Below are 23,282 nucleotides of genomic sequence, written 5' to 3'. Positions count from 1 at the left end.
GGACATCAGCTCCGTAAGGCTTCCTGTGGCTCACTGTCTGTCCCCAGTGCCTCCCACTGCAGACACTTCCTAAGTCTGTGCTGAATGAACAAATGACAGACAGACAGACAGACAGGGGTGGGAGGAAAGTGGGGCCAGGCACAGGGCAGAAGGGTTCCCCAGGGCATGGCTAGTAGGAAATGATCACTCTTCAGACACAGTGCCGTGGGACCCTGGATTAAAATCTGTCTCTAGGAGTCCAGGAGGGGGTAGGGAAGGAAAGCTGAGCTGAGCTCTAGGCGGTTCAGTGTGTGTATGTGTGTGTGTGACAGCATCCTATTAACAAAGATATAGAGTCCAGACTCAGGGAGGGGAAGGTCTCTTCTATGCTACTCTGTTTTTTGTTTGTTGTTTGTGTTTGAAACAGTGTCTTGCTCTGTCACCCAGGCTGGGGTGCAGTAGTGTGATCTCGGCTCACTGCAACCTCTGCCTCCTGGGTTCAAGCAATTCTCCTGTCTCAACCTCCCAAGTAGCTGGGATTACTGGAGCATGTCACCACACAGGGTTAATTTTTATATTTTTAGTAGAGACAGGGTTTCACTATGTTGGCCAGGCTGGTCTCGAACTCCTGACCTCAGGTGATCTGCCCGCCTCGGCCTCTCAAAGTGCTGGGATTACAGGCGTGAGCCACCGCCCCGGGCCTCTCTATGTTACTCTGGTCAGAGCCATGATAGGTCTGAGGGGCCTATTCAAGGATGGCAAAGAAAAACCTGTGCTTGACCAGGCGCGGTGGCTCATGCCTATAATCCTAGTGCTTTGGGAGGTTGAGGCCGGAGGCTTGCTTGAGGCCAGGAGTTCAAGACCAGCCCAGGCAACATAGTAAGACCCCTGTCCGTCTATATAAAATTCTTTTTTAACGATTAGCTAGGCATGGTGGTGCCTGCCTGTGGTCCCAGCTCTCAGGAGGTCGAGGCTGCAGTGAGTTATGATCATGCCACTGCACTCCAGCCTGAGCGACAGAGCAAGACTCTGCCTTTGAAAGAAAGAAAGAGGCCGAGTGCAGTGGCTCACGCCTGTAATCCCAGCACTTTGGGAGGCTGAGGTGTTTGAGATCAATAGTTCGAGACCAGCCTGGGCGACTGGCGAAACTCTACAAAATCACTGCAAAAAATGCAAAAATTGCCGGGCGCGGTGGCTCACGCTTGTAATCCCAGCACTTTGGGGGGCCGAGGCGGGCGGATCACGAGGTCAGGAGTTCAAGACCACGGTGAAACCCCGTCTCTACTAAAAATACAAAAAAATTAGCCGGGCATGGTGGCGGGCGCCTGTAGTCCCAGCTACTCGGAGAGGCTGAGGCAGGAGAATGGCGTGAACCCGGGAGGCGGAGCTTGCAGTGAGCCAAGATTGCGCCACTGCACTCCAGCCTGGGCGACAGAGCGAGACTCCGTCTCAAAAAAAAGCAAAAATTAGCCAGGTGTGGTGACTCGTGCTTGTAGTCCCAGGCTGATTGCTTAAACTTGGGAGGTGGAGGTTGCAGTGGGCCAAGATCGCACCACTGCACCCCAGCCTGGGCAATAGAGCCAGAACTTGTCTTGAAAAAAACAAAACAAAAACAAGAAAGAAAAGAGCTTGTACTGAAAGGTGTGGGGAAGAGAATAGGGTTGGTAAAGAGGAGCCACAAAAGAGAGTGAGACGGGCTGGGCGCGGTGGCTCACGCCTGTAATCCCAGCACTCTGGGAGGCCGAGGCAGGTGGATCACCTGAGGTCAGGAGTTCGAGACCAGCCTGGCCAATATGGTGAAACCTCCATCTCTACTAATACAAAAATTAGCCAGGTGTGGTGGCAGGCACCTGTAATCCCAGCTACTCAGGAGGCTGACACAGGAGAATTGCTTGAACCTGGGAGGTGGAGGTTGCAGTAGGCCGAGATTGCACCATTGCACTCCAGCCTGGGCGACAAGAATGAAACTCCATTCCAAAAAAACAGTACGATGCCTGCTACTGAATTATCAAACAGGGGTTTCAAGACCCTTTCCTCCTATGAAAGCACCAGCTCCCTTGGCTCCCAGCTTGCCACATACTCCTGGTTTTCCTTCTGCCCTCTTTCTGCTGTCTCCCAAGCTCTCAGCTTGCTTCGAAGCCCATCCTGCGCCATACCACCTGGGTGTCTAGTGGCATTGCAATTTCCAGATGCTGAGAACAGATTGCTGACTTGCACCTAAAGCTGCTCGCCCATGAGCAGCTGCTCCCTCCCGCAGCCTCTCCATACCTCTCCAAGATCCACCCAAGTCTCACCCGTCCACACCTTCACCTGGTCCAGCCCCATCATTACTCCCCTGGCCTGGCGCAGTCCCTTCCATTCTGGTCTCCAGGCTCCTGCCTTCGACCCCTGCAGTCTGTTCCCTGAGCTCTAAATAATGCCAAATGTTTGTTCAAGGCTGGCAGGCTGGCTCTGCCCTTCCTCCTCTCCCCTCTTCTGGATCTTACAACCCTGGCTTTGTGGTTCTTTCATCCAAGCACCCTGGCAGTTTCTCTCCTCTGCAATTTGCCCACTGGTTTCTTGGCCTGGTTAACTCCTCCTCACCCTTAGCGACCCAGCCAACTGTCACCTCCTCCAGGAGGCCTTCCCTGACTCCTCCTTAGACTGAGTCAGGTGACTCCTCCTTAGACTGAGTCAGGTGACTCCTCTGGACTCCCCCTGACCCCAGGCATGACTGTGATTTTTTTTTTTTTTTTTTTTTTTTTGGAGATAGTCTCACTTCGTCACCCAGGCTGGAGTGCAGTGGCGTGATCTCGGCTCACTGCAAATTCTGCCTCCCAGGTTCAAGAGATTCTCCTGCCTCAGCCTCCCATGTAGCTGAGATTACAGGTACATGCCACCACTCATGGCTAATTTCTGTATTTCTAGTAGAGACGGGGTTTCACCATGTTGGCCAGGCTGCTCTCGAACTCCCGACCTTAGGTGATCTGCCTGACTCAGCTTCCCAAAGTGCTGGGATTACAGGAATGAGCCACCACGCCCGGCCCCTCTGTGATATTTTAATAGCCTCCAGCTCTTTGATATTCTCGTGATATTTTAATAGCCTGTTTAGCAAGTATTCACCACTAGCCAGGCACTGTGTTCAGCTCTTTACCTATAGGTCATGACTGCTATTATCCCATTTTACAGGTGGAGAAACTGAAGCAGGAGGTGGTGAAGTCAGTAGCCTGGAGGCCCTCAACACAAAGTGGCAGGACAAGGCCGGGGGGAGTCAGGCTCAAGCCCAGCCAGTCGGAAAGGGAGAAGCTTGTGGTGCTCAGAGAAGGGGGCAGGGCAGCGAGCTCCCAAGGCACCTGCCTTTCTGTGCCATCCCATGGGTGGGAGGAGGGGACCTGGGCCCACTTCTGCTGCCAACTACAGGCATCCCAGTGGCTCCTGAGCCAAGACATTCTGTGCCAGGCACTGGGCCAACCACTTTATTCAACCTGCAGACAGCCCTGGGTCAGGAGGTGGACACTGTTGTGAATTTCTCAGAGGAGAAAATGGAAGCCCACACATTCCCCCGAACTCCCACCGGGCATTAGAGCCCTCCATGGTTCCTTAGGGGTGTGGCTGCCACCGAGATCTGCCTAGCCTCGGCTTTCATTGATCCATGAACACTCCCAGGCTCAAATACTACTGACCCATTTTACAGATGGGTAAACTGAAGCTCAGAAACCTTTCCCTGGGGGCCCGACGGCCAGTTCAATGACCAAGGCCGCCCCCACCCCCCACACCCCAGGCTCAAAGTACCTCTGCTGGCAGTGGGTGAGCTGGAAAAACAGGTAAGGAAAGTCCTCAATGCCTCTTCCTCCACGCCTGGCTGGGCCTGCTGGGGCCCAGGTGCACTGAATGAGGCTTCTAATCAGCCCCCCCAGCTCCACTTCTGTGTTTATTCACAGCAGCTGCTCCTGGAAGGCAGCCCCATTTGAGGCTGGGGAGGCCTAGGGCTTCAAAGACAATTCCACAGTCCAGGAACCCTATCCCCATATAACAGACCCAGGTCGCCCCAGTGGGGTCACCCTGGCCTCTGCGCTCAGATGCCCGAGACCTTGCCTGAGCTCAGACTGGAGTCGATGGGAGCATTCCCCCATCTCATAGGTTTTGCAAACCACAACAGCCTGTCCCGCTGCCCACCTCCCTGTGTCCTCCAGAGCGGCTTCTCCTCAAGTCTCCCATCCCAGCAATGAAAACCTATATACTCCTAACTACCCAGGAGAAACATCGGTCCCTCACGCCCCACTTGCAAACAGGCAGAATTAGACGATGCTCCTCTGCCAAAGCGAATTTTCAGTTCACCCACTTCCTATCACACCTTCCAGCCACGTCAAGCCAGCAGCCCCCTTCCAAGTATCCCCGTCTCTCCTACCCACAGCGGCTACGGGATGTTCTTAAGACACAATCCGATCACGCCATGCACCTGCTGTTCCAAGCCTCCCTGGTCCCCACCGCCCTGAGAACGGGTTCCACACTCTCCTCGCCGCTTCCCAGGCCCCGGCCAACCTCTCTCCACCTCAGACCCTCCCTCTCCGCGTTTCAGCCACGCTGGCCTCTTTTCTGCTCGGCACACATTCCCGGCTGGGCCCTGCCACACAATCTTGCTGTTTCCTGGGCCTAAAAAGCCCTCGCTGGCTGGTCCAACCAGGCCAAATGACATTATCCCCCCCTGGGCACCTCCACCTCACCCCGGCCGCCTGATGGGTTAGCTCGGGCTTGGAACGACGTGTTTAAGCGGTTCTCAGAAGCCGTCTACGCGGCCGGGCTGCGGGCTCCGAGACCAGGGCCCCAGCTGCGTCCCCAGCCCTGGCACGTCGGGGGCACGGGGCGCTCCGCCGGCTCACACATCCGGATTCCCCCGCGTCACGAGGCCAGGATCGCCCCTACTCGCTCCTGCCCGTTTCGCAGCCGCGTCCTCGGGCACCCGCTGCGCTCCGGCCCTCGTGGGGGAGCGCGGATAGCTCGGGGAGACGGCCCAGATGGGGAGCCCCGAGGGGGACAGTCCCTGGCGGGGTGTTGGGGGCTGGAGCCCAGCTGCGAGTGGGGGCCAGGCCATGGCCGCGCCATGGCCGCGGAGGCGGGGCCGGGGCCCGCAGTGAGGGTGGCGTTCGGGGTGGTGTTCGCGGCGCGGGGTGCTCGCTTACCTGGGGGCGCAGGCGGCCGGGCGCACCGAGGGCCGGCGGCGGGGCTGGGGACTGCGCGCCTAACGGGGTATCCGGAGCAGCTGCAGACACGCGCCGCCCGCTCCAGGCAGCCGGACTCTGCTCCCGGCCGGGCCTCGGGCCCCAGCAGGGGAAAAAAGGCTTGAGGGGGGGAGCCCGGGGCGGGGCCGTGGGGGCGGGGCCTGGGCGGGGCACGCGCCCCGGAACGGTGGGGCCTGGCGCCGGGCTGGGGCCCTGGAGAGGCGGGGCCTGGCTCGGGGCGGGGGACTTGGAGGGCCCGGGCCTGGAGCGGGCGCCGGGTGCTCCAGGCGCTTGCCCCCCTCGGCGCAACTAGGCCTCTCCCTGGTCCTCGACCCCGCACCCGCACCCCATCCCCGCCCCCGTTCCCGCTCCCCATTCTCGCTCCCGCCCCCGTTCCCGCTCCGCCCATCTCTGCCCCGCGGCGCGCCTGGCCCGGGTCCAGCCTAGCGTTTCTAGCCTGCGCCTTATCTCTCCCCTTTGAACCCAGCATTGTCCGCTGCGCTCTCCGTCCGGCCCCGGCTTCACCCCTGTTCTCTGTCTGTCTCCCTGGCCCCCTCCTGGGTCCCCTCTTCTGCCCGAGATGCTCTGGCTCCGCTCATCTGTCCACACCCTCACACTCCCGGGGCGCCCTGGGCCTCTGGGGCGTGCAGTTGGGTGGTGCACAGGGGAGGCCCAGACTTTTCCAGGCCTCAGCGGCCACCCTGGGTACCCCGAGTCTGGGGCCCTGTTGGAGGGCCAGTCCAGGGGTTCGCCCGAGGCGCACGCGGGGGCCAACCGAGGCGGTGAGGGCACCCGGCAAAGGCTGCGATTTGGTGGGGTGCAGGAGTCAGGCGACAGAGCTGGGAAGACAAGATGGGAGATAGCCCGGGTGGGTTGTGGCGCAGCCCTGGTTTTGGCTGAGGGCAGCAGCAGTGGGGGCTGGGTCCCCCGCTTGCTTGGTAGAACCGAAAATGACCCGGTCTCAGCAGCACGCAGGGGCCGGGAGCCTGGGCGATCCCTGAACAGAGGACAGCCCCAGGGGGTTTCATAGTCGCTGGCCCACCGCATGTACCCTGGACAAGTGGCTTCACCTTTGGACAATAAGCCTCTGTAAAATGGGGATAATAAACCTTTCTCTGACTCAGCTCAGCAGACCCAAGACCCGTGGGGTGAAGTTGGGGCCTCCCTGCCATAGGGCCCTAGGCAAGCTGAGATTTGATTTCCTCACACAGACAGGGGCGCGGGGGGTGGGGGGGTGCGGGGCGGTCAGGGAGGCAGGAGACCTCTGTTGCAAGTGTGGAAGAACCTGTCCCTCCAAGTTCAGACTCCTGGCGTTTGCACTTGGCCTTCCCTCTGCTACACTGTTTCTCTTTTCTTTTCTTTCTTCCTTTCTTCTTTTTTTTTTGAGACAGAGTCTTGCATTGTGCACTCCCGGCTGGAGTGCAATGGCGCGATCTCGGCTCACTGCAACCTCTGCATTCCGGGTTCATTCTATTCTCCTGCCTCAGCCTCCCGAGTAGCTGGGATTACAGGCGCCCACCACACCCGGCTAATTTTTTTTATATATATATGTTTTGGAGAGACGAGGGTTTCACTATGTTGGCCAGACTGGTCTCAAACTCCTGACCTCGTGATCCGCCAGCCTTGGCTTCCCAAAGTGCTGGGATTACAGGCGTGAGCCAGCATGCCCGGCCTTCTCTTTTCTTTAAAAAAAAAAAAAAAAAATCTGTTAGAGGCTGGGTGCGGTGGCTCATGCCTGTAATCCCAGCACTTTGGGAGGCTGAGGCGCGTGGATCACCTGAGCTCAGGAGTTCGAGACCAGCCTGGCCAATGTGGTGAAATCCCATCTCTACTAAAAACACAAAAATTAGCCTGGAGTAGAACTGCATGAACCCTGGAGGCAGAGGGTGCAGTGAGCGGAGATCGTGCCACTGTACTCCAGCGTGGGCAACAGAGTGAGACTCTGTCTCAAAAAAAATTTCATTAAAGATGGGAGTCTTACTTTGTTGCCCAGGCTGGAATGGAACGTCATGATCCTAGCTCACTGAAGCCTGGTACTCCAGGGCTCAAGCAGTCCTCTCACCTCAGCCTCCAGAGTAGCTAGGACTATAGATGCCTGCTACCATGCCTGGCTAATTTTTTTTTGTTTTAAATAAAAAAATCTTTGGTAGGCAGGGTGTGGTGGCTCATGCCTGTAATCCCAGCAATTTGGGAGGCCAAGGCAGGTGGATCACCTGAGGTCAGGAGTTCGAGACCAGCCTGGTCAACATGGCGAAACCCCATCTCTACTAAAAATACCAAAGTTAGCTGGGCATGGTGTTGTGCACCTGTAGTCCCAGCTACTCGAGATCTGAGGCAGGAGAATCGCTTGAACCCAGGAGGCGGAGGTTGCAATGAGTCAAAATCGTGCCGCTGCACTCCAGCCTGGGTGACAGAGCAAGACTCTGTCTCAATTAAAAAATAACAATAAATAAAAATAAAAACCAACTTTGGTAGAGGTGGGGTCTTGCTCTGTTGCCCAGGCTGATCTGGAACGCTTAGGCTCAAGTGAGCCTTCAGCCTCTGCTTTCCAAGGTGCTGGGATTACAGGCAAGAGCCACTGTGCCCCAGCCTCTTTACCTTTTCAAAAGCATACATCCTTCTCCCTGAGCCCTCAGTCCCCTCCTCCTTCCTCCATTGCCTGCTCTACCCCACCCCCACCATATTCACATGTTTATTTTCTCCTGTCTTTCCCTCCAAGAGCTTGTTTGCACACCTGGAAGAGAAAGATAATAAAGCAACTTTTCTCAGTTGTTGTGACTAGGGAGTTATTGAATATCACACGTCGCACACTCCAGGGTGCTCAGAGCATGGCATTTGTTTGTATTAATAATATATGACCGGGCTTGGTGGCTCACACCTGTAATCCCAGCACTTTGGAAGCCTGAGGTGAGTAGATTGCTTGAGCTCAGGAGTTTGAGACAAGGCTCGGTAACATGGCAAGAGCCCCATCTCTACCAAAAATACAAAAATTAGCCAAGTGTGGCGGTGCGCTCCTGTAGTCCCAGCTACTCGGGAGGCTGAAGTGGGAAGCTGAAGTGGGAGGATCACTTAAGCCCAGAAGTCAAGGCTGCAGTGAGCTATGATCATGCCACTGAACTCCAGCCTGGGCAACAGAGCGAGATCCTGTCTCAATTAAAAAAAAAGAGAGACACCAGCCTGGGCAACATAGTGAGACCCCAGTATCTACAAACAATAATGATAATATAATACAGTTCACATGGTGGAATGGTGGAGTCCAAGCCCCAGGGGAGAAGCCCCAGGACTCCGGAGAAGTGGAGTAGAGGACCTGGGCGGGCCAGGGCTGGGGAGAGATTTCAGGTGGAAGTTACCACATGGGGCAAAGGTTGGGAAGCTGGAGGAAGACACCTAGGGTCAGCCAGGCAGGAAGGGACCCAGGCTGCACCTTCTGCCGTTGGGCAGCTTCTCGCCTGTCCTCACCTTCCACCCTGATCCCTGAGCATGGAGCTCAGGCCGGACCCCAAGCTTGAGAGTGAGTGGGTGTTCAAGGCAGGCTTCCTGGAAGAGGTGACATCTGAGCCCTGAGAAATGAGCGGGTGGGGGAACTATACTGAGAGGAAGTTTCCTGGGAGGACAGCAGGGCTGGCCCAGCCACAATAAGCCCTCCTGGGTTCTCTCCAGGGAGAGGCACCTATGGACTCGTTGATTTATTTTGAGATGGCATCTCACTCTGTCATCCAGGCTGGAGTGCACTGGTGTGATCTCAGCTCACTGCAACCACTGCCTCCCAGGTTCAAGTCATTCTCCTGTGTTGGCCTCCCGAGTAGCTGGGATTACAGGAGTGCACCACCACGCCCAGCTAATTTTTGTATTTTTTGTAGAGACGGGGTTTCACCATGTTGGACAGGCTGGTCTTGAACTCATGACCTCAAGTGATCTCTCAAGGGATTATGGGCATGAGCCAATGAGCCTGGCCAACAATTGGACTTAAAATTAGGAAAGAACAGAGTGGGAGGCTGGGGAAGGTGTCACTCCACCATGGGCAGCTGGATGGGAGGACCTGGGGCCTGGCTCAGGGGTGATGGACAGGAGGAGAGGGAGGGATTCCAGGGGGATTTAGAGGTAAAATTACCAGAACTCAGGGGATGAGGGGAAGCTAGAGCCTGGCTGGTGGCAGTGAAGGCCACCTCCTCTGCTCGCCTTTCTCCAAGGGTCCCCCCTGCTCCATGCCTAAATATCCTTATCTGCCCAGAATAGGTACTTGGCACCTGATCTCCCCCACCTGCCCCCTGGCCCCTGCCCAGCTTCCCAGGGCACTTGGCAACCCAGCATGGGTCCAGCAAGCAGGCTAACCGGTTCTCATTGATGATGGCTCCTGCCAAGCCAGGCCTTGCGCCCACCTGAGGTTCCTAGTGGTTGAGCCGAATCACAGCCCTAGAACCCTGGGTGAGGAAAGGGCAGTGGCAAACCTTGTCCTGGAGCAGTGACAACCTGGTCAGTGCCAGGGCCTGTGCAAAGTGATGTAAAAAGATGGACACGACCAGCCCTCTCTGTGAAGCAGGCGCACTTAAGCTTCCCATTTTAGGCCAGCTGTGATGGCTCGAGCCTTGTAATCCCAACACTTTGGGAGGCCGAGTTGGGAAGATCGCTTGAGCCCAGGAGGTTTTTTTTTTTCTTTTTTGAGATGGAGTCTCACTTGGTTACCCAGGCTGGAGTGCAACCTCTGCCTCCTGGGTTCAAGCGATTCTCCTGCCTCAGGAGCAGCTGGGATCACAGGGGTGCACCACCATGCCTGGCTAATTTTTGTATTTTTAGTAGAAATGGGGTTTCACCATGTTGGCCAGGCTGGTCTCAAACTCCTGACCTCAAGTGATCTGCCCGCCTCAGCCTCCCAAAGTTCTGGGATTACAGTCATGAGCCACCACGCCCAGCCTAAAGAATTTTAAGAACTAGCTGGCATGTACCTGTAGTCCTATCTACTTGGAAGGCTGAGGCAGGAGGATTACTCGAGTCCAGGAGGTCGAGGCTGCAGTGAGCCATGATTGCACCACTGCACTCCAGCCTGGGTAATAGAGCGAGACCCTGTCTCAAAGAAAAAAAAAAAAAAAAGAAAAATCCCATTTTACAGATGAGCCCAGAGTGGTGCAGGAAGCTGCACAAAGCCACACAGCCACAAGGTGGATGAACTGGGAGGAAGAGCTTTTAACCTAGCTTTGCCTGCCATTATCTCTATTCAGCAGACAAGAAAAACCTTGGCCGGGCACAGTGGCTCATGCCTGTAATCCCAGCTACCCAGGAGGCTGAGGCAGGAGAATCGCTTGAACCCAGGAGGCGGAGGTTGCAGTGAGATCGCACCACTGCGCTCCAGCCTGGGTGACAAAGCGAGACTGACTCCGTCTCAGAAAAAAAAAAAAAAAAGACAAAACCACAAAAACAAACCTGGAGCCAGAGGCATTGTGACTAGCTATCCCTTGTTCTGGGGACTGAGGAATTTCCTGGAACACGGACTGTCAGGCCTCTGAGCCCAAGCCTGCACGTGTATATCTAGATGGCCTGAAGCAACTGAAGAATCACAAAAGAAGTGAAAATGGCTGGTTCCTGCCTTAACTGATAACATTACCTTGTGAAATTCCTTCTCCTGGCTCAGAAGCTCCCCCACTGAGCACCTTGTGACCTCCGCCCCTACCTGCCAGAGAACAAACCCCTTTGACTGTAGTTTTCCACTACCCACCCAAATCCTATAAAATGGCCTCATCCCTATCTTCCTTCGCTGACTCCTTTTTTGGACTCAGCCCGCCTGCACCCAGGTGATTAAAAAGCTTTATTGCTCACACAAAGCCTGTTTGGCGGTCTCTTCTCATGGATGCGCGTGACATGGAATTTTTAGGGCTGTCAGGACAGTCCCAAGCAAACCATGACGCTTGGTCACCCTACCAGTGTAATGCCCAACCTGGTTTTTACTGACCCTGTTTTTAGACTCTCCCTTTCCTTTAATCACCTAGCCTTGTTTCCACCTGAATTGACTCTCCCTTAGCTAAGAGAGCCAGACAGACTCCATCTTGGCTCTTTCACTAGCAGCCCCTTCCTCAAAGACTTAACTTGTGCAAGCTGACTCCCAGCACATCCAAGAATGCAATTAATTGATAAGATACTGTGGCGAGCAATATCCGCAGTTCCCAGGAATTCGTCTGATTGATAACGCCCAAAGCCCCGTGTCTATCACCTTATAATAGTCTTAAAGCCCCTGCACCTAGAACTGTTTACTTTCCTATAACCATTTATCCTTTTAACTTTTTTGCCTACTTTACTTCTGTAAAATTGTTATAACTAGACCCCCCCTCCCCTTTCTAAACCAAAGTATAAAAGAAAATCTAGCTCCTTCTTCAAGGCCGAGAAAATTTTAAACGTTAGCTGTCTCTTGGCCGCCAGCTAAATAAACGGACTCTTAATTCGCCTCAAAGTGTGGCGTTTTCTCTAACTCGCTCAAGTACGACACCACGAGGTGAGATGATTTGCCCAAGGTCACACAGCTACCACAAGCGCCCCCATGCCAGCACTCGCCTATTTAAGACACCATCCCCTCTCCTAGACTTGATGGGGAGGACTTTAGGGGAACCCTGGAAGCAGTTGGGTTTTTTCCCCCTTGTGTCAAAATATCCTTTTTAAAAACAATTTCAATAGGTTTTGGGGTACAGGTGGTTTTTGGCTACATGGCCAAATAACCACTAAAGAATTGATTAGTGGTGATTTCTGAGACTTTGGTGCACCTGTCACCTGAGCAGTATACACTGTACCCGATATGTTTTTTTTTTTTTTTTTTTTTTTTTTTTTTTTTTTTTTTTTTGAGACAGGGGGTTTCACACTTGTTGCCCAGGATGGAGTACAGTGGTGCCATCTCTGCTCACTGCATCCTCCGCCTCCTGGGCTCAAGCAATTCTCCTGCCTCATCCTCTTGAGTAGCTGGGATTACAGGCAAGCGCCACCACACCCGGCTAATTTTTTTTGTAGTTTTAGTAGAGATGGGGTTTCTCCATGTTGGTCAGGCTGGTGTTGAACTCCCAACCTCAGATGATCCGCCTGCCTCGGGCTCCCAAAGTGTTGGGATTACAGGCATGAGCAACCACGCCTGGCTGATATGTGGTCTTTTATCCCTCACCTCCCTCCCCACCTTTCCCTCTGAATTCCCAAGTTTTTTTTCTCTTTCTTTCTTCTTTCTTTCTTTCTTCTTTCTTTCTTTCTTTCTTTCTTTTTCTTTCTTTCTTCTTTCTTTCTTTCTTTCTCTTTCTTTCTCTTTCTTTTTCTTTCTTTCTCTCTCTCTCTCCTTCCTTCCTTCCCTCTCTGTCTCCCTCTTTCTTGCTTGCTTTTTTTTTTTGAGACGGAGTCTCACTCTGTCGCCAGGCTGGAGTGCAGTGGCATGATCTTGGCTCACTGAAAGCTCCGCCTCCCAGGTTCACACCATTCTCCTGCCTCAGCCTCCCGAGTCATGCCCAGCTAACTGTTTGTATTTTTAGTAGAGACGGAGTGTCACTGTGTTAGCCAGGATGGTCTCCATCTCCTGACCTTGTGATCCACCTGCCTAGGCCTCCCAAAGTGCTGGGATTACAGGCATGAGCCACCGCGCCTGGCCTCTTTCTTTTTTTGAGACAGGATCTCCCTCTGTCACCCAGGCTGGAGGGCAGTGGCAGAATCATAGCTCACAGCAGCCTCCACAACTCCTGGGCTCAAGTGATCCTCCTGCCTCAGCCTCTAGAATAGCTGGGACTACAGGCACGCACCACTACACCTAGCTAATTTATGTATTTATTTATCTTCTGTAGAGATGGGGGTCTCCTTCCTGCCTTTCTCCTTCTTGGGATAGTGAGTGTTTTACTTTGTGTTGCCTGGTAACAGCTTTAGAGATATAATTTTCATACCATCCAATTTACCTATTTCAAGTTTTCAAGTCAAAGGTTTTTGATCCATTCACAGAGTTCAGCAGTTCTCACCATCTTGTTCTTTTTTTATTTGACAAATATTAATTGTATATACTTACCAGGTACAGTGTGATCTTTTGATATATGTATACTTTGGGAACCACTTTGCTCTTTTTTTGTTTTGTTTTGTTTTTCTTTTTCTTTTCTTTCAGAGATGGGGTCTCATTCTTTTGCCCAGGCTAGAGTGCAGTGGTGTGATCATAGCTCGCTGCAGCCTCGACCTCCTGGGCTCAAGTGATCCTCCCACCTCAGCCTCCTGGGTAGCTGGGACTACAGGTGTGCACTACCATGGCCAGCTAATTTTTAAAATTTTTGTAGAGATAGGGTCTCACTGTGTTGCCCAGGCTGGTCTAAAACCTGTGGCCTCAAGCGAGCCTCCCACTTTGTCCTCCCAAAGTGCTGTGATTACAGGTGGGAGCCAGTGCACCTGTCCCCATATTGTTCTTTTTAGTGACTACATAGGATACCACGGTTGAGCCAGACTTTGCTTATCAGTTTCCTATTGATGGACTAGGCATTTTTTGTTGTTTGTTGTTGTTGTTGTTGTTGTTTTGTTTCATTTTTTGAGACAGAGTCTTGCTCTTGTCGCCCAGGCTGGAGTGCAGTGGCACAATCTTGGCTCACTGCAACCTCTGCCTCCCCAGTTCAAGCAATTCTCCCGCCTCAGCCTCCCCAGTAGGTGGGATCATAGGTGCCTACCACCATGCCTGGCTAATTTTTGTGGTTTTAGTAGAGACGGGGTTTTGCCATGTTGGTCAGGCTGGTCTCGAACTCCTGACCTCAGATTATCTGTCCGCCTCAGCTTCCCAAAATGCTGGGATTACAGACCTGAACCACTGTGCCTGGTCTAGGCGGTTGTTTTTGATACAAGCAACGATGAAATGAATAACCTGCTGTAGAGGTCATATGTCAACCCAGCATGAACAGATCTCATCAGTAAATTCCTAGAGGTGGAATTACTTGTCAAAGGGTGTGAGCAGGTGTATGGTGGAAACTATTGCCAAAGGTTTCTCCAAAAAGGACTCATCCTCCACATGTTATCAAACTTTCTAATCTTTGCTAACTGAGAGGTTTAAAAGTATGTAGTTCTCATTTGCATTTTTATTTTTTATTTTATTTATTTATTTATTTATTTTGAGACAAAGCCTCTCTCTTGTCCCCCAGGCTGGGGTGCAACGGCGTGATCTCGGCTCACTGCAACTTCTGCCTCCCCGGTTCAAGCGACTCTCCTGCCTCAGCCTCCCGAGTAGCTGGGACTACAGGTGCCTGCCACCATGCCCGGATAATTTTTGTATTTTTAGTAGAGACGGGGGTTTCACCATGTTGGCCAAGATGGTCTCGAACTCCTGACCTCAGGTGATCTGCCCGCCTTGGTCTTCCAAACTGCTGGGATTACAGGCATGAGCCACCGCGCCCGGCCTGGTTCTGTCTTTCTATATACATATTTGTAAGTGGATCTTGTCCAGGCGTGGTGGCTCATGCCTCTAGTCTCAGCTACTCAGGAGGCTCAGGGAGGAGGATCACTTGAGTCAGGAGTTTGCAGCTGCAGTGAGCTATGATTGCACCAGTGCCCTCTAAACTGGGCAACAGAGCAAGACCCTGTCTCTAAAATAAAACTTTTTTTTTTTTTTTTTTTGAGATGGAGTCTTGCTCTGTCACCCAGGCTGGAGTGCAATGGTGTGATCTTGGTTTACTGCAAGCTCGACCTGCCGGGTTCAAGCGATTCTCTTGCCTCAGCCTCCCAGGTAGCTCGGATTACGGGCGCCCGCCACCATGCTTGGCTATTTTTTTCTATTTTTAGTAGAGACAGGGCTTTACCATTTTGGCCAGGCTAGTCTCGAACTCCTGACCTCAGGTGATTCACCCGCCTCAGCCTCCCATGAGCCACCATGTCTGGCCTTTAAAATAAAACATTTTAAAACGTGGACCTCTAGTCTTTCCCTGGAAACGTTGTTTTTTTTTTTTTTTTTTTTTTTTTCTTTTTTTGCAGGCGACAGGCTTTTTGTTATTGGTTCATAGAGCCTCTTTACTTTTATCGTGGTAAAATACATATAGAAGCTCTTTTTAGTAATAAGGAAATTACTTCTTATTCTGTGAGCTGCAATCTTCTTCCATTTTTTTTTTTTTGTTTTTGTTTTTGTTTTTGTTTTTTTTTGAGACGGAGTCTCGCTCTGTCACCCAGGCTGGAGTGCAGTGGCGCAATCTCGGCTCACTGCAAGCTCCGCCTCCCGGGTTCACGCCATTCTCCTGCCTCAGCCTCTCCGAGTAGCTGGGACTACAGGCTCCCGCCACCACGCCCGGCTAATTTTTTTTATTTTTAGTAGAGACGGGGTTTCACCGTGGTCTCGATCTCCTGACCTCGTGATCCGCCTGCCTCGGCCTCCCAAAGTGCTGGGATTACAAGCGTGAGCCACCGCGCCCGGCCTGTTTTTGTTTTTGTTTTTTTTGAGAGGGAGTCTTGTTCTGTCACCCAGGCTGGAGTGCAGTGGCGTGATCTTGGCTCATTGCAGCCTCTGCCTCCTGGATTCAAGAGATTCTCCTGCTTCAGCCTCCCGAGTAGCTGAGATTACAGGCGTGCACCACCACACCCAGCTAATTTTTGCATTTTTAGTAGAGACAGGGTTCACCATGTTGGTCAGGCTGGTTTCAAACTCCTGACCTCAGGTGATCCACCTGCCTCAGCCTCCCAAAGTGCTGGGATTACAGGCCTGGGCCACCATGCCCAGCCCTTTGGTGACTTTTCTGTTTATTTTATTCTTAGAAAGGCCTTTCCTGTGCATTCAGTTGTACATCAGCCCCCGACCTACCCCCAAAAAATCCTTTGCTGGCTAAGCCCCATGGCTCACACCTGTAATCCCAGCACTCTGGGAGGCTGAGGTGGGAGCATTACTTTAGACCAGGAGTTCAATGCTGGAGTGAGCTGTGCGCTGTGATTGCACCACTGCACTCCAGCCTGGGTGATAGAGTGAGACTCTTGTCTGAAAAAAAATAAAAATTAAAAATAATAACTTGAGGCCAGGCACGGTGGCTCATGCCTGTAATCTCAGCACTTTGGGAGGCTGAGGCGGGCAGATCATGAGTTCAGGAGATCGAGACCATCCTTGCTAACATGGTGAAACCCCATCTCTACTAAAAATAGAAAAAAATTAGCCGGGTGTGGTGGCGGGCGCGCCTGTGGTCCCAGCTACTTGGGAGGCTGAGGCAGGAGAATGGCGTGAACCCAGGAGGCGGAGCTTGCAGTGAGCCAAGATCGCGCCACTGCACTCCAGCCTGGGCGACAGAGCGAGACTCTGTCTCAAAATAATAATAATAATAATAATAATAATAATAATAATAATTTGAGTGTATTTCAGTGTAGGGAAGGGTTTTTTTTTTTTTTTTTTTTTTTTGGAGACAAGAGTCTTGCTCTGTCGCCCAGGCTAGAGTGCAGTGGCACCATCTCGGCTCACTGCAAGCTCTGCCTCCTGGGTTCAAGGGATTCTCCTGCCTCAGCCTCCCGAGTAGCTAGGATTACAGGCACGCGCCACCATGCCCGGCTAATTTTTTTTTTGTATTTTTAGTAGAGACAGGGTTTCACCATGTTGGCCAGGCTGGTCTCGAACTCCTGATCTTGTGATCCACCCACCTTCGCCTCCCAAAGTGCTGGGATTACAGGCATGAGCCACTGCACCTGGCCGGCTTTTTGTTTCTTTTCTTTTTGTTGTTTTGTTTTTCAGAGATAGTGCCTTGCTCTGTGGCCCAGGCCGGAGTGCAGTGGTGAGATCATAGCTTACTGCAGCCAGGACCTCCTGGGCTCAAATGATCCTCCCGCCTCGGCCTCCTGAGTAGATGGGACAAAGGCATGAGCCGCCACGTCAGGCCATGCATGACCTTCTTAGAAGGCCAGCAATCATTGGATCATATCACACTTTAATCCAGGATAACCTCATCTTAACTTGGTTACAACTGCAAAGACCCTGTTTCTAAATAAGGTTAAATTCACAAGTGCCTGGCTTTAACAAATCTCCTTGCAGGACACAGTTCAAACCACACTACCCTACAAGCATTTTTTTTTTTTTTTTTTTGAGACGGAGTCTCGCTCTGTCGCCCAGGCTGGAGTGCAGTGGCGTGATCTTGGCTCACTGCAAGCTCCGCCTCCCGGGTTCACGCCATTCTCCTGCCTCAGTCTCCTGAGTAGCTGGGACTACAGGTGCCCGCCACCACGCCTGGCTAATTTTTTGTATTTTTACTAGAGACGGGGTTTCGCCGTGTTAGCCAGGATGGTCTCGATCTCCTGACCTCGTGATTTGCCCGCCTTGGCCTCCCAAAGTGCTGGGATTACAGGCGTGAGCCACCGCGCCTGGCTGCATTTTTTTTTTTAATGTGTTCATGTTTCCCAAAATTGACTCTCTAGAATCATGCTGGAAAGTTAAATGTAAACTATTGCATACAAATTTGCAGAGGAAAAAAATGCCTTCCCTTCAAAAAAAAAAAAAAAAAAGCTTTCAATGAATTATTTCTTTTTTGGTTTTGAGAGTTAGCTTGTAATTTCCATTATAGCCCACATCTTGTTAACTACAGCATGGAATGGATTCATTGTTATAATTGGTACTTTCCAGAAGATACAGTTCTTTCTCATCCACGCTTTTTGCCTCTGTTCTGGGGTTTTCGTGCGTGTTTAATTAGAGGGGGCTTCTTTTCTGGGATCAGTGAGCCAAAGCTAATGAGCAGGCTCCTTGGTCAATCCAGGTCAGTACTGGGGGCGTTTGATGGAGGGTGTGGGTGAGAACAGGATGTTCAAGGCATGAATAAGATCCCAAAGAGGAAGTGTCCCTCGGCTGGGGGGGTGGGTGAGTGTAAAGAGGAGCTGTGGAGGAGAGAAGGGGCTCTATTGAAACAAAAGTTGGGCCGGTGTAGTGGCTCATGCCTGTAATTCCCATGCTTTGGGAAGCCAGTGTGGGAGGATTGCTTAAGGGCAGGAGTTTGAGACCAGCCTGGGCAACATAGAGAGACCCCCATCTCTACAAAAAAAAAAAAAAAAAAAAAGAAAAAAACCAGACCTGGTGGCACGTGCTTTTGGCCCCAGCTACTTGGGAGGCTGAGGTGGGAGGATCAATTGAGCACAGGAGTTCTAGGATGCAGTGGGCTATGATGGTACCACTGCATTCCAGCATGGGTGACCCTGTCTCAAAAAAACAACAACAAGGCCAGGTGCAGTGGCTCATGCCTGTAATCCCAGCACTTTGGGAGGCCGAGGCAGGCAGATCACTTGAGGTCAGGAGTTCGAGACTAGCCTGGCCAACATGGCGAAACCTCATCTCTACTAAAAATACAAAAATTAGCTGGGCATGGTGGAGGGTGCCTGTAATCCCTGCTACTCGGGAGGCTGAGGCAAGAGAATCGGTTGAACCTGGGTGATGGAGAGTGCAGTGAGCCAAGATCACACCACTGTACTCCAGCCTGGGCAACAAGAGCAAAACTCCATCTGAAAAAAATAAAAATAAAAAATAGAATGACCAGGGCTGCAGGGTGGGAGGTGAGTGGAGAGAACGGAGCAAAACAGAGTCTGGTTCCGAGGTGAGGGTGTCTGGAGTCTGGGGGACCAGGGGGAAGGGAGGAGGGGGAGGCAGAGGATGGGAAGGTCTACCCTCCAGGCCTGGACTATGCTGGGCAGGCGGGCCTGGCTCGATGCCCATCTCTGGGCAGGGAGCACAGAGTGAAAGCAGATCTGGAGGGAAGATGTGGCTTGGATGTTAGAAGGTGCAGATCTCCAGGGGGCTGTGGGAGGTGCACATAGAGGAAGCTCAGAGTGTGTGTCTGGGCTGGAGACGGGATGTCCTCAGTGTCTGCTCAGAAGAAAGGTGCACAGTAGTTGAAGGCCCCTTGGGTAAAGACAGGAGGAAGTATGGGGAGAAGCTAGTCCCAGCTGCAAGGTAGACACCTGGCTGAGGTGTGTTTCATCTCTCATGCCACTGTACTTCAGCCTGGGTGACAGAGCGAGACTCTGTCACAAAAAAAAAAAAAAAAAGACAGGGTCTCGCTCTGTCGCCCAGGCTGGAGTACAGTGGCATAATCATAGCTCACTGCAGCCTCCAGCTCTCAGGCTCAAGCCATCTTCAGCCTCCCAGGTAGCTGGGACTACAGGCACATGCCACATTTTAAATTTTGTTATAGATGGGGTCCCACTAAGTTGCTCAGGCTGCAGACACTATTTGAAATGAACTCATCTGATCCTGCAACAGCCTTGTGAGGTGGGTTCTCTTAATTCCTCTTTGACAGATGAGGAAACCGAAGCCCAGAGAGGTTAGGACACTGGCCCAAAGTCACACAGCCTGTGTGCCGCTGGAACCAGAACCTAGGAGCTGTGTTTCTGCTTTCGTGCAGACAGATGCATTTTCCTTTAATACTCCACTTTTTAGATGCGGAAGGGCAGGATCAGGTAGGTGGAGCGACTTGCCCAAGGTCTGGCAGTGAGTTAGTGGCCCTCCAAGCCTGTGTGTCTGTGCGAGGCTATGGGCTCTAGTTGAGAACGGGCAAAAACAACGGTCTTGAAGGAAGCCTGCCTGGTATCTGTGTCAGTGAGGATGTGGGCTGCCGGGCTGGGCGGTGGAGGCGGGTGGCTGGAGATAGGCTGGGGAGTGTCAAGTATGAACATTTAGAGTATGAACTAGAAATAAGACAGCCCTGACTGGCACCGTGGCTCATGCCTGTAATCTTAGCACTTTGGGAGGCTGAGGTGGGCAGATTGCCTGAGTTCAGGAGTTCGATACCAGCCTGGGCAACACGGTGAAACCCTGTCTCTACTAAAATACAAAAAATTAGCTGGGCGTGGTGGCATGCACCTGTAATCCCAGCTACTCGGGAGGTTAAGGCAGGAGAATTGCTTGAACCCAGGAAACAGAGGTTGCAGTGAGCCAAGATCATGCCACTGCACTCCAGCCTGGGTGACAGAGCGAGACTCCGTCTCAAAAAAAATAAAAAAATAAAAAAATAAAAGAAATAGCCCTAACCCCGCCCCCCTGTGACATCCCCAACTAGGCTGGACTTCCCCCATGTCTGCAACAGGCTGGGGCATCCTCCGGAAGTGAGTGGCGGGAGGGAGGCCAGGGCTGGGCCAGCAGAGTTGGGGGAGGGGATGGGAGTGCAGGGCTGGGGACACAGGAAGAGGCTGCAGCAAAAGAGGGGCAGTGTCCAAGCTCAGGGTCTCGGGACCTTTGGGGTTCCTGCCTTGTCTCCCTGAAACTCTGGAGGAGCAAGAGGCCTGGGGTTTCTCAGTTCTTTCCAGCCCAGGAGTCCCCTGGGGTGGCTCAGGGAGTGGGGACTTCCCTGGAGGAAAGGACCATGGGGTGAGCATCTAAACTTTTGCATTTGTCTCTTATTTTGTAAAACCCCAGTGTATGTGTGATATGTGTGCATTGACTACAAAAAAAAAAAAAAGAAAAAAAGAAAGAAAAGAAACGTAGGCCAGGCACGGTGGCTCATGACTGTAATCCCAGCACTTTGGGAGGCCAAGGTGGGCGGATCACCTGAGGTCAGGAGTTTGAGACTAGCCTGGCCAGCATGATAAAACCCCATCTCTACCAAAAATACAAAAATTAGCTAGGTGTGGGGGCAGGTGCCTGTAATCCCATCTACTCAGGATGCTGAGGCAGGAGAATCTCTTGAACCTGGGAGGCAGAGACTGCCGTGAGCTGAGATCGCGCCACTGCACTCCAGCCTGGGCAACAGAGCGAGACTCAGTCTTAAAAACAAACAAACAAACAAACAAACAAAAAACCCCAAAACCTACCATCCCTGTGCTGTGCACCAACAAGAACCTGCTTTAAATTTCCATTGCAATTTACAACCCCCATATTATACCAGGCAAGGTTAGTGGCTGTTGAAAATACCACCAGGACAGGGCTATCTAAAGACACATTCAGTAGTGCGTTAACTATACAAAAAAAAAAAAAAGACACTGTGTAGTTTCAAAACAAATCTTACACAGCCTTACATTTCAATTTTTTTCTTTTTTTTTTTTCGAGACTGGGTCTCACACTGTCGCCCAAGCTGGTGTACAGTGGCGTGATCTTGGCGCGCTGCAACCTCCACCTCACAGGTTCAAGCGATTCTCCTGCCTCAGGCTCCCGAGTAGCTGAGACTATAGGCACACATCACCACGCCTGGCTAATTTTTGTATTTTTAGTAGAGATGGGGTTTCACTATGTTGGCCAGGCTGATCTCGAACTCCTCACCTCATGATTCACCCACCTCGGCATCCCAAAGTGCTGGGATTACAGGCATGAGCCACCGTGCCTGGCCTCAGTTTTTTTCTTCAAAAAGAGTGAATTGTTTACAAGGGGGTTAAATGCTTAATGGAAAAGAAAAATAAAAAAGAAAGAAGAAAGAAAGAAAAAGAGGAAGAAAGAAAGAAAGAAAGAAAGAAAGAAAGAAAGAAAGAAAGAAAGAAAGAAAGAAAGAAAGAAAGAAAAAGAGAGGAACTGCTAGAACCAACTTATTCTTCATCATTTTGTTAATCTTCCCAGCCCAAAACCTCCTGGGCCCCTAGATCCGGGTAGGGGTGGGAGGGAGTGTCTGAAGGAGAGGGATGCTTCCCAGAGCAGAGGCATTCAAGCTGAACCTCAAAGAACAAGAATGTGCCAGAGGCAGTCAGGCAATTATGCAAAGCTGACTGCAGGTGCAAAGGCCCAGAAGTTGAAGCTGCACCTTCGGGGCCCAAGGTTAACGGTATGAGAAGCAGAGAGAGCAGGTAGAGATCAGGCTGCAAGACAACCAGAGCTGAAGTAGAGGAAGTCCTTGGGAGTCTCCGTAAAGACTTTGATCTAATCTTGGGGGTAATAGGGAGCCATGGGAGAGTTTAGAGCAGGAAGGAACATAGTCTTATTTGTGTGCCCCAGGAATTCCCCTGGTTGCTTTATTTTCTTTTTTCTTTTTTTGTTTTTTTATTTGAGACTCAGTTTCGCCATGTTACCCAGGCTGGAGTGCTGTGGTGCGATCGTGGCTCAGGGCAAACTCCACCTTCTGGGTTCAAGCAATTCTCCTGCCTCAGCCTCCCAAGTAGCTGTGACTGAAGGCACGCACAACCATGCCAGGCTAATTTTTGTATTGTTACTAGAGATGGGGATTCACTATGTTGGCCAGGCTGGTCTCAAACTCCTGACTTCAGGTAGTCCTCCCACTTTGGCCTCCCAAAGTGCTGGGATTACAGGTGTGAGCCACTGCATGTGTCCCTCCCTCCCTCCCTCCCTCCCTTCCTTCCTTCCTTCCTTCCTTCCTCCTTCCTTCCTTCTTCCTTCCTTCCTCCTTCCTTCCTTCCTTTCTTTCTTCCTTCCCTCCCTCCCTCCCCTCCTTCTCCTCCTCTTCCTCCTTCTTCTCCTCCTCCTCCTCCTTCTTCTTCTTCTTCTCTCTCTCTCTTCTTTCTTTCTTTTTCTTGAGACAGGGTGTCTTTGTCTTTGTCCAGTCTGGAGTGCAGTGTTACCATTGTAGCTCACTGCAGCCTCCAGCTCCCGGGCTCAAGTGATCCTCCTGCCTTAGCCTCCTGAGTAGCTGTGATTACAGGTACATGCCACCTCATCTAATTTTTAAGTGATCCTCCTACCCGGGCCTCCCAAAGTGCTGAGATTATAGGCAAGAGCCACCATGCCTGGCCATCCCTGGTTGTTTTCTATCGGAGGGGCTGCAGGAGAGGGGGCAGGTAGGAGAAGTGAAGTCACCCAGTGCAGACTGGGTAAGGTCTAAACAGGACAGAGGGATGGAAGGAAGATAGGATAATTTTTTTTTTTTTAATTTTTAGAACCTTTTGTTTAAGTATAGCACACATAAGGCCCAGCACGGTGGCTCGTGCCTGTAATCCCAGCACTTTGGGAGGCTGAGGTGGGTAGATCGCTTAAGCCCAGGAGTTTGAGACCAGCCTGGGTAACATGGCAAAACCCCATCTCTATCATAATACAAAAATTAGCCAGGCATGGTGGTGCACACCTGTAATCCCAGCTACTTGAGTGGGGGCTGAAGTGGGAGGATCACTTGTGCCTGGGATTTGCAGTCAGTGGAGATTGTGCCACTGCACTCCGGCCTGAGTGATAGATCGAGACCCTGTCTCAAAAAAAAAAAAAAAAAAAAAAAAGAAGAAGAAAGAAGAAGAAGAAAGGAAGAAAAGTGTAGCACACTTTTAGTA

General features: G+C 51.9%; 1 protein-coding gene and 1 pseudogene across 2 annotated transcripts in view; both read right to left on the bottom strand.

The window, feature by feature from the left end:
- CERS4 (ceramide synthase 4) overlaps positions 1-5,303 on the bottom strand; it is a 50,030-nt gene extending 44,727 nt beyond the window's left edge. Inside the window, exons 1-2 of one of the 2 annotated variants that reach the window (XM_030807757.1) lie at positions 5,139-5,303; positions 3,751-3,908 (exon numbers count right to left, since the gene is read on the bottom strand). The gene's annotated coding sequence lies outside the window, so the exon portion shown is untranslated. The remainder of the gene's footprint in view (positions 1-3,750; positions 3,909-5,138) is intronic. The other variant, XM_012509537.2, reaches the window with a different exon arrangement.
- A 469-nt stretch (positions 5,304-5,772) lies between these two features.
- Positions 5,773-23,282, bottom strand: part of LOC105740319 — a 52,377-nt pseudogene continuing 34,867 nt past the window's right edge.

Source organism: Nomascus leucogenys, unplaced genomic scaffold (genome assembly GCF_006542625.1).
Source record: "Nomascus leucogenys isolate Asia unplaced genomic scaffold, Asia_NLE_v1 Super-Scaffold_241, whole genome shotgun sequence".
Classification (NCBI taxonomy): domain Eukaryota; kingdom Metazoa; phylum Chordata; class Mammalia; order Primates; family Hylobatidae; genus Nomascus; species Nomascus leucogenys.
Note: the sequence above shows the minus strand (reverse complement) of the source record. Positions and strands in the feature narration are given on the sequence as shown.